Genomic DNA, 8,174 nt, shown 5'->3' with positions numbered 1-8,174 from the left:
ATTAAGTGATTCATCACTTACATACAACACCCAATGCTCATCACAACAAGTGCCCTCCTTAATACCCATCATCTATTTAGCCCATCCCTCACCCACCTCCCTCTATCAACCCTTAGTTTGTTCTCTATTGTTAAGAGTCTCTTATGGTTTGCTTCCCCCTCCCTCTTTTTTTCCCTTCCCCTGTGTTCAACTGTTTTATTTCTTAAATTCCATGTATGAATGAAATCATATGGTATTTGTCTTTCTCTAACTTATTTTGCTTAGCATAATATGCCTAGCTCCATCCACATCGTTGCAAATGGCAAGATTTCATTGTTTTTGATGGCTGAGTAATATTCCATCATATATATATGATGGAATGAATATGTATATATATATACACCACTCCTCCTTTATTCCTCAGTCAATGGACATGTGGGCTCTTTCCATAATCTGGCTATTGTTGATAATGCCGCTATAAACATTGGGGTGCATGTGCCCCTTCGAATCAGTATTTTTGTATCCTTTGGGTTAAATACCTAGAAGTGCAATTGCCGGGTCATAGGGTGGTTCCATTTTGATCTTTTTGAGGAACCTCCATACTGTTTTCCAGAGTGGCTGCCCCAGTTTGCATTCCCACCAACAGTGTGTAAGAGGGTTCCCCCTTCTCTACATCCTCACCAATGTCTGTTGTTTCCTGTATTGTTAAATTTAGCCATTCTGACAGGTGTGAGGTGGTATCTCATTATGGTTTTGATTTGTATTTCCCTTATGATGAGTGATGTTGAGAATCTTTTCATGTGTTTGTTAACATTTTTATGTCTTCTTTGGAAAAAAATGTTTAGGTCCTCTGCTAATTTTTAAATCAGATTGTTATTTGCCCAAGATAATATAAAAACTGGATAAAGTCAGATCTGACTCTCAACTGTACCCCCTAGTGACCTCAATCATCTCTTTAACAAATGGAGTATAAACAGGACACTGGGCCATGTACTTTCTTGAGGGCTTCCCCAGCTTAAGTAATGTGAGAACAGATAAGTACAGACACAAGCAGGAAAAAGCTGTTGTGATTCCATAGTAGCACGGTAACACCACCTGCCCCCTGCCCCAGCTTTCTTGGGACTGTCCTAACCTTTGGCAAGGCCAGTTTTTTCCTATTCAGCTACACAGAATAGTCTTTCCTTGCTCAGTTTCTACTAGAAAATTAAAGTTTTAAAAATCATGAAGGACTATAGTTTGAGAATGAACAATGCTTTTCCTCAGTGGGCTGCCAAGCCTCTAGCCATGGATGGGACAAGGGAGATTAGGTTGTGCAGGCTCTCCTCTCATGTGCTGGTTAGAGCATCACACTTTTTTGTTATTCTTGATTTCAATATTGTCCTTCTGTTTTATAGGTGGCATTTCTGTATATGGAGGTGGTCTTCCATCCTTCATTTGGAAAGATCAATATTTCACTGTCAGGGTAGAGAAGAGATTTGGATTGCTTTTCCTTATGGAACTAAAACTAGTTTTCTAGAAAGTTATTTAGCCTCCCTTTCCCAACCTGTTGTTCCTTGGCCAATTCCACTAATAACCATTGCTATTTGTGTATGCTGATTTTCAACAAGAATGTAATTTTGTGAGGTTTCAACAATATTTTCTCGCCTCTTCCCTCTCTAAATTGTTTAGTGCACATAATAGGTCTCAAATAATTGCCTAATGATATACCTACTGCTTGGATTAACTAAACCAAGACTTCAAATGTGGCTCACAAGTGCCCACTGCCATTTTTTAGTCTAGGAGTGAGGAGTGGGGGTATTAAGGCAAAAAAATATATTATGGGCTGCTTTCAGCATTTTCTAGCCCCCAAGAGATTCAAGCTCAGTTCTTGCAGAAATGAGCTCAAAGAGCTGTGGGGGATCATTACTGGTCTTAATACTCTCCTGGTAGTTATTTTATGATTGAGCACATGTGGTTCAAATATCCAATAACCTAGTTGTACTTATTATTCTAGAAGGAGTTCAAATGATTCCTCTGTCACATGTGGCCAGAGACTGTGACTTTCTTGTGGAAAGTTCTAGACTAGCAATGACTCCATTGACCTCTTACTACTTAGCAAATGGTCAGTTTGACCCAAGGAGGAGTGGAAGAATCACTACAGGCGAAAGATGAATAGCAAAAATCTTGGTGGTAGGGGCTGCCCTACATAAAGGTGCCACATCTTATTTTACATCCTGTAAGGCAGAGTTTGGTTGCAAAAAATGGTTGAAGTAATAGGATTATCCTCTAAAGAAATAAGTGTGCGATATGACTTTTTTCTTTATGATGTTTTAAGAAGAGAAATATTTCCATTTTCTTGTAACATTTGTTTCTTAAATTATATAGGACAATAGTCCTAATCTTTGGGTTGTAGACCTTGGTAGAGCTTTGTCTGAAGACTTAATAATGGCTCACAATGGACTACTGTTTTCATAAGTATATAAATACTCTTGTAATTAAGAAAATACAAATTTATTTAAAAATTTGTTGCTGGCAACTGCCCATATACCCAGGCCTACCTGGGGTCATCAGAAGATAGTTCCTGTGCTCTCTGCCTGAGAGTTTTCTCTGTCCCCAGGAGTGAGCTCAGTTCATGGTTGGCAGGTCAGAAGGGCTGGAGAGTTAATGCCCATAGGAACTACCCTCATGCAAGGAGGAACAGTAGTTGGTACATAAATACTCCAGGTTCTTTTTCATGTAAGGGATAATTATTAGGTGCATAGTTCATCGTCTCTCTGAGACTCCTTATTGGGATTGAGCCCCAGTTGCCTACAGCAGGAACCTACCCATGAACTTATTCTATTACATTCTTTCCCTTCCCTACCTTACTTCCTCATTCCCCTGTTGTGTTTCTTGGTGTCACCTCCAAAACAAACTACTTGTAGTCTAATCTTTGTTTCAAAGGTATACTTGAAGGAACCCTAAGGCAAAACCTTATTCATTACTAGGAAATTTTCCTTATTATGGGCCTTCTTATATAGTTATGACAAACATTACTCTTTATTCTCTGTGTGTGGTCGGGGAATGGATATGAATCTTGCTTTAGTTTAAAAAGGAGTCCTTAAACACAGTAAAATTAGGAGTATGGACTCAAAGAAAAGTGACTATTTGGTTCTCATGAGTGTTCTTACACCTAAAACTTTTTTGGACATGAAGTTTAACAATACCTGGATACCTCTGCTACTAATGCTAAGTAACCTTGCTCCCTCTCTTCCTCTTCCTCATTATTTGGCTATGCATTTTTAACAGCCCTCTAACATACAACCCTCTGATATACATGAGTGCTAGCTAATTAAATTTTTTTTTCAGAAAGAGAAAGACATATAACTTCTTATACCGTAACTGCCATAAAGGTAAGGTCACCATTGTTTCAACAACACCCAGAGCAGGGCATGATACACAGTAGCAGCTCAATAAATATTAGATTTTTAAAAATGAATGATTTAAGAAGTCAACAAACCAATTGACTAATGAATGAAATTACATGCTCTGGACTTGGTGTTGGTCTGGGCAAGGCAGTACTCTCAAAATGTAAACTTCCATGTGTCATAGCACCCAACAGAAATCCACAGTGATTTATGTCTCTTCTTCTCCCTGTGTCTCCAGAAGGTTGCATCGCCCTTGACAGGTAGGTTAAGGTGGTTACAACACTTGGGGATGTTTCTATGGAATACAGAAAAAGCACCCATCTGGGCCTGCAGCTGGGTGCAGAAAGAATCTGTGCACACTGATTTTTTTTTCCACGTACATTTCCTTGTTCAGTTTTGATCACAGACTTCAAGTAGGACATTAGCAGTACTGGAAACATCTTCAGTAACAGCAGTTTGTATAATTGAGGGGCTGGAGGACTCTACTGAGTAGGTTTTCTAAGTTCGTCTTCAAAGACAGATCCTAACGTGAGTGCAAGTTTGAAGCTTATAAAATCTGAATGTATATAGAGACAATTAGCTTAGGCTTGTTTGTTTTTCAAATTCTGGAGTGAAGAGTCACCCGTTTGAACTTTGAAAAGATAGTTTCGTTCAAATTAAAGGCAGCAATGCATACTTTACATAGTAGACAGTAAATGTGAAGGACCTATTTTCCAGGAGGGTGTATGGCTTCAAAATATTCATGACTTTAATAAAGTATTAGATGAACTCATGGGTGGAAGATTACTAAGACAAGTAAGGGAGGTTTCAGGCATGATTGGGCTTTTAAAGTCAATAAAGAGCGAAAAGTACCAAATAGGGTAAAACATCAATTTGGTACCATTAATATCATTTGGAATACTGGTTGCATAGTGTGTGCTATTTCATATGTTATGCTGCTGTGTCCCGATGAAAGTGATTAATAATACATACCTTTTTGCAAATGTGGTGAAAGGCTATGAACAGTGCTAGAGAATGGGATAATTAAGGGCATATGTGAAAGTAGCTATAAGTCTGTGGGCACACATGCTGGAAATAAGTCACATTATTGGATCATATACCAAAACCCTTTGTATTAACTTCCCTGACTCTCTTCAGTTATCACCATCAAATTGCACCATAGAATTCAAATTTCTGGTTTGGGGTTGTGCAGGAAAATGTCACATGACCACATCTGTTGGGGGAGACAAAGCTGGGGAGAAAATGTGGTGATAGTGATTAAGGACCCCAAGCTATACTGTCTCTGAGGAGAAAATACATCTTTACATGGGAGAAAAGCTGCTTAGGGTCTGAAGTCATGGTTTACATTTTATCAGTTGGATCCCTTAATTATGTTTACAGTATAGAAATAAAATATACTTTCAAGACTCTTGCATGAGAAAACGAGCTTCAGATCATGTTTTCAAATTCAATGCTAATCTTTTTAGCCAATGGTGCTGAATAAAACTGTTGCTTTATAAAACTGGGAAATGGTTTAAGTGGCCATGATCTACACATTACATTTGTTATTTAAGGTCATAACTTGTAAAGTTACATTTTTAATTGGGATGTCAAATCATTGCCTCTCATCTGCTTTTGAAGTCTTAATTGCCAAAGGGAATTGTTTTGAATAAAGTTAATTTTGGAAGTTAAATTTAAGTCCCTCCTCATATTGTCAATCAACAATTCCCCCAAAAAGCATAACCATATGTTTCTTATACATAAAAACAAAACTATATACTCTCCCATTTTCTTCAAATCTCTAAGGTAGTTTTTGCATGCAATGAAAGATTTATGCATTGTTGTTTTTGTCAGGAGTAGAAAAATATTTTCTCAAGGTTAAATTATCCAACAATGGTGGTATATAAATACTGAAAAAAGTTATCAGGGAAAGTTCTGGAATTTACTATAAAAATGGTATAAATACTAGAAACTCACTTCTTATGAGATGTATAAATGTGAGAGAGAACTAACTGGATTTTATTCTCAAGTTATTTTGCTTATTATAAATAAGATTTATGGGGCGGCTCAGTTGTTAAGCATCTGGGTGGCTCAGTCGTTAAGTGTCTGCCTTCGGCTCAGGTCATGGTCCCAGGGTCCTGGGATCGAGCCCTGCATCGGGCTCCCTGATCTGCGGGAAGCCTGCTTCTCCCTCTCCCACTCCCCCTGCTTGTGTTCCCTCTCTCGCTTGTCTCTCTCTGAAAAATAAATAAAATCTTTAAAAATAAGTAAATAAATAAATAATATTTATGACCTTTAAACAGTACCATATAAGCTTAACAGTAAATATAAACAACTAAAGTTGTTTTTGTAATGCTTTGTGATGACATTATACTTGTATGAAATAATTTGTTTTGTTCTACCTATATGTGCTGTGGGGGGTATGAATTATCTTTTGATTATGGTCAATTTCAATTGTGTATAAAAATGGACAGAATATTACCATAAAATCCCTTGTTCCCATCTTCCACCTTCAATAATTATTAATTCATGGCAATATTTCTCCCCTTCCTCTCTTATTATTTTGAAGAAGCTATAAGACATTATTTCTTTTTACCCATAATTATTTCAGTATGTATCTCTAAAACTGAGAACTCTTTGTTAAATAATACCATGGTATCCTTAAATGTGCTTTTAAACTTTTGTATTTATAACTGGAAAGGCAAACTGATCCCTTTCAAAGATGAAAACTTTGCTCTCTTAGAAAGAGTGCATCAAAAAGAGTGTCTTGCTCTGGATGAGTGATTATTGCCAAGAGACTATTTCATGTAAATTGACAGTTACATGAGAAATAGCTCTAAAGAACAATGCACTGCAATCAGCAAAAGGTCATGGGTTATGCTTTCCCCTTCTGATTGGAGAAATAAAATTTCAGAGTTCATACCAGTAAATATGGAGGTGATGAAGCGCTTGCTCAAGTTTCTTTTATATTTGCTATGTTAAAAGTAAAAAACAAAAAACAAAACAAAACAAAAAAAAAGTAAAAAACAAGAATTTGTAAGTCCCCTTTGTAAATATATTTTTTAAAGATTTTATTTATTTTATAGAGAGAGTGCAGGGGGAGGGGCAGAGGGAAAGGGAGAGAGAGAATCCTAAGCAGATTCTGCGCTGAGTGCAGAGCCTGACACAGGGCTCCACCCCAGGACCCTGAGATCATGACCTGAGCTGAAATCAAGAGTGAGACACTTAACTGACTTCGCCACCCAGGTACCCCCCTTTGTAAATATTAAGAAGACATCTTGCAATACGGGTCCAGTCATAAATATATTCCAGGAAGACTGGTTCTTAAGAGTTTCATATTTCCAGCTCAAGTACACAAGAGCTATATAAAAAGTGATTCTTAACGTTATGGGTTTGTGAAAAAAAAAAATACAGTTGACCCTTGAACAACATGGGAGTTAGGAGCACTAACCCTCTGCATAGTTAAAAATCCACATATAACTTTTGACTCCACAAAAACTTAACTGCTATTAGCCTACTGTTGACCAGAAGACTTGCTGAAAACATAAACAGTTGATTAACATATATTTTGTATGTTATACATGTTATATATTGTATTCTTACAATAAAGTAAGCTAGAGAAAAGAAAATGTTGAGAAAATATATTTACAGTATTATACATATTTATCAATACCAATAAGATTATGTTGTCTGTTACAAGATGAATCATTTTTTTGTCAGTACCTCCACCAATATTGTCTTATATGATACAAAACACTGTAGATGTTATACATATTATTAGTACTGGACATCAAACATGAAAAGTGAAGGTGGAAAGTGAAAGTGAAACATGTTAAAAAGAAATATTTATTTATGGGTATAACACATTCATATATCAATAATGAAGCAGCAAAACAATTGCTTTATGATAGCCTAGTAAAATTGATATGATTGCTTCAGAGTAGCCTAGCCTATACACTAATGAATGAATCATTGTAAAATTTTATGGCATACAGTATTATAGTAATATTCATAATACAATATTGGAAACACTGTTACATTTTTAAAAACTACCTGTGATGATAGGCTGATACACAGTTTTTCCAATTATGAGGGGAGGCATACTGTATGGTAATAGAATTCTTTGAAAGCAAAGTTAGAGAACAGAAAACTAACACATTGTTATTTCTATATTAAATACCACTCACCTTATGCCTATGAAAGGATAGATTATCCACTTCCAAGATTTGCACACGGTGTTCTACACGATGAATACTTAGGCAATGATGACAAAAAAAATCTCATACATTTCTTGCCATATAGTTATTAGATTTTCACAAGAAGACACACACCTACACAACAGATAAATTCATTAACTGTACAGCATGACGATTATTTACTATTTGTTAAGTGGAAGTGGAACATCATAAAGGTCTTCATCCTTGTCTCTTTGTGTTGAGTGGGCTGGAGAGGAAGAGGAAGAGGAGGGGTTGGTCTTACTGTTTCAGAGGTGGCAGAGGTGGCAGAGGTGGAGGAGCTACAAGGGAAGGAAAGAGCAACGGGCCCACTGGGTGTAATTTTATGGAAATACATTGTAATTTCTGTCTGACTTTTTTCATTTCTCTTAAAATGTTTCTATCTGGTGCCAATCCTTCATTCACTGTTTGCTTTAGTAATTTTGCTTTACAAAACCAGTGCCTGTATCATATGATAAAATAAAGGAAATTTTCAACTTTTAGTATTTGTGGGCCCTGCTCATGGGCTCTTAGGGAAGCTATGCTTTAACATTTACCAAGGTCAGAATGACTTGGCAAAACCTCAATGCATGGGATCTCTTTCTGCCCCGAACCA

At 36.7% G+C, this 8,174-nt stretch overlaps 1 non-coding gene across 1 annotated transcript; it reads right to left on the bottom strand.

Moving 5' to 3' along the window:
- Positions 1-3,589: 3,589 nt before the first annotated feature.
- LOC123851738 (small nucleolar RNA SNORA77) lies at positions 3,590-3,716 on the bottom strand. Its single transcript, XR_006792692.1, has one exon. It is a non-coding gene; the product is annotated as a small nucleolar RNA SNORA77 (small nucleolar RNA).
- Between the last annotated feature and the right edge of the window lie 4,458 nt (positions 3,717-8,174).

The sequence above is a fragment of the Mirounga angustirostris genome, unplaced genomic scaffold (assembly GCF_029215605.1).
Source record: "Mirounga angustirostris isolate CCGP_5_RB_7025 unplaced genomic scaffold, mMirAng1.0.hap1 SCAF_11, whole genome shotgun sequence".
Taxonomy (NCBI): Eukaryota; Metazoa; Chordata; class Mammalia; order Carnivora; family Phocidae; genus Mirounga; species Mirounga angustirostris.
The sequence above is the reverse complement of the archived record's forward strand: the minus strand, read 5'-3'. Positions and strand labels throughout refer to the sequence as shown.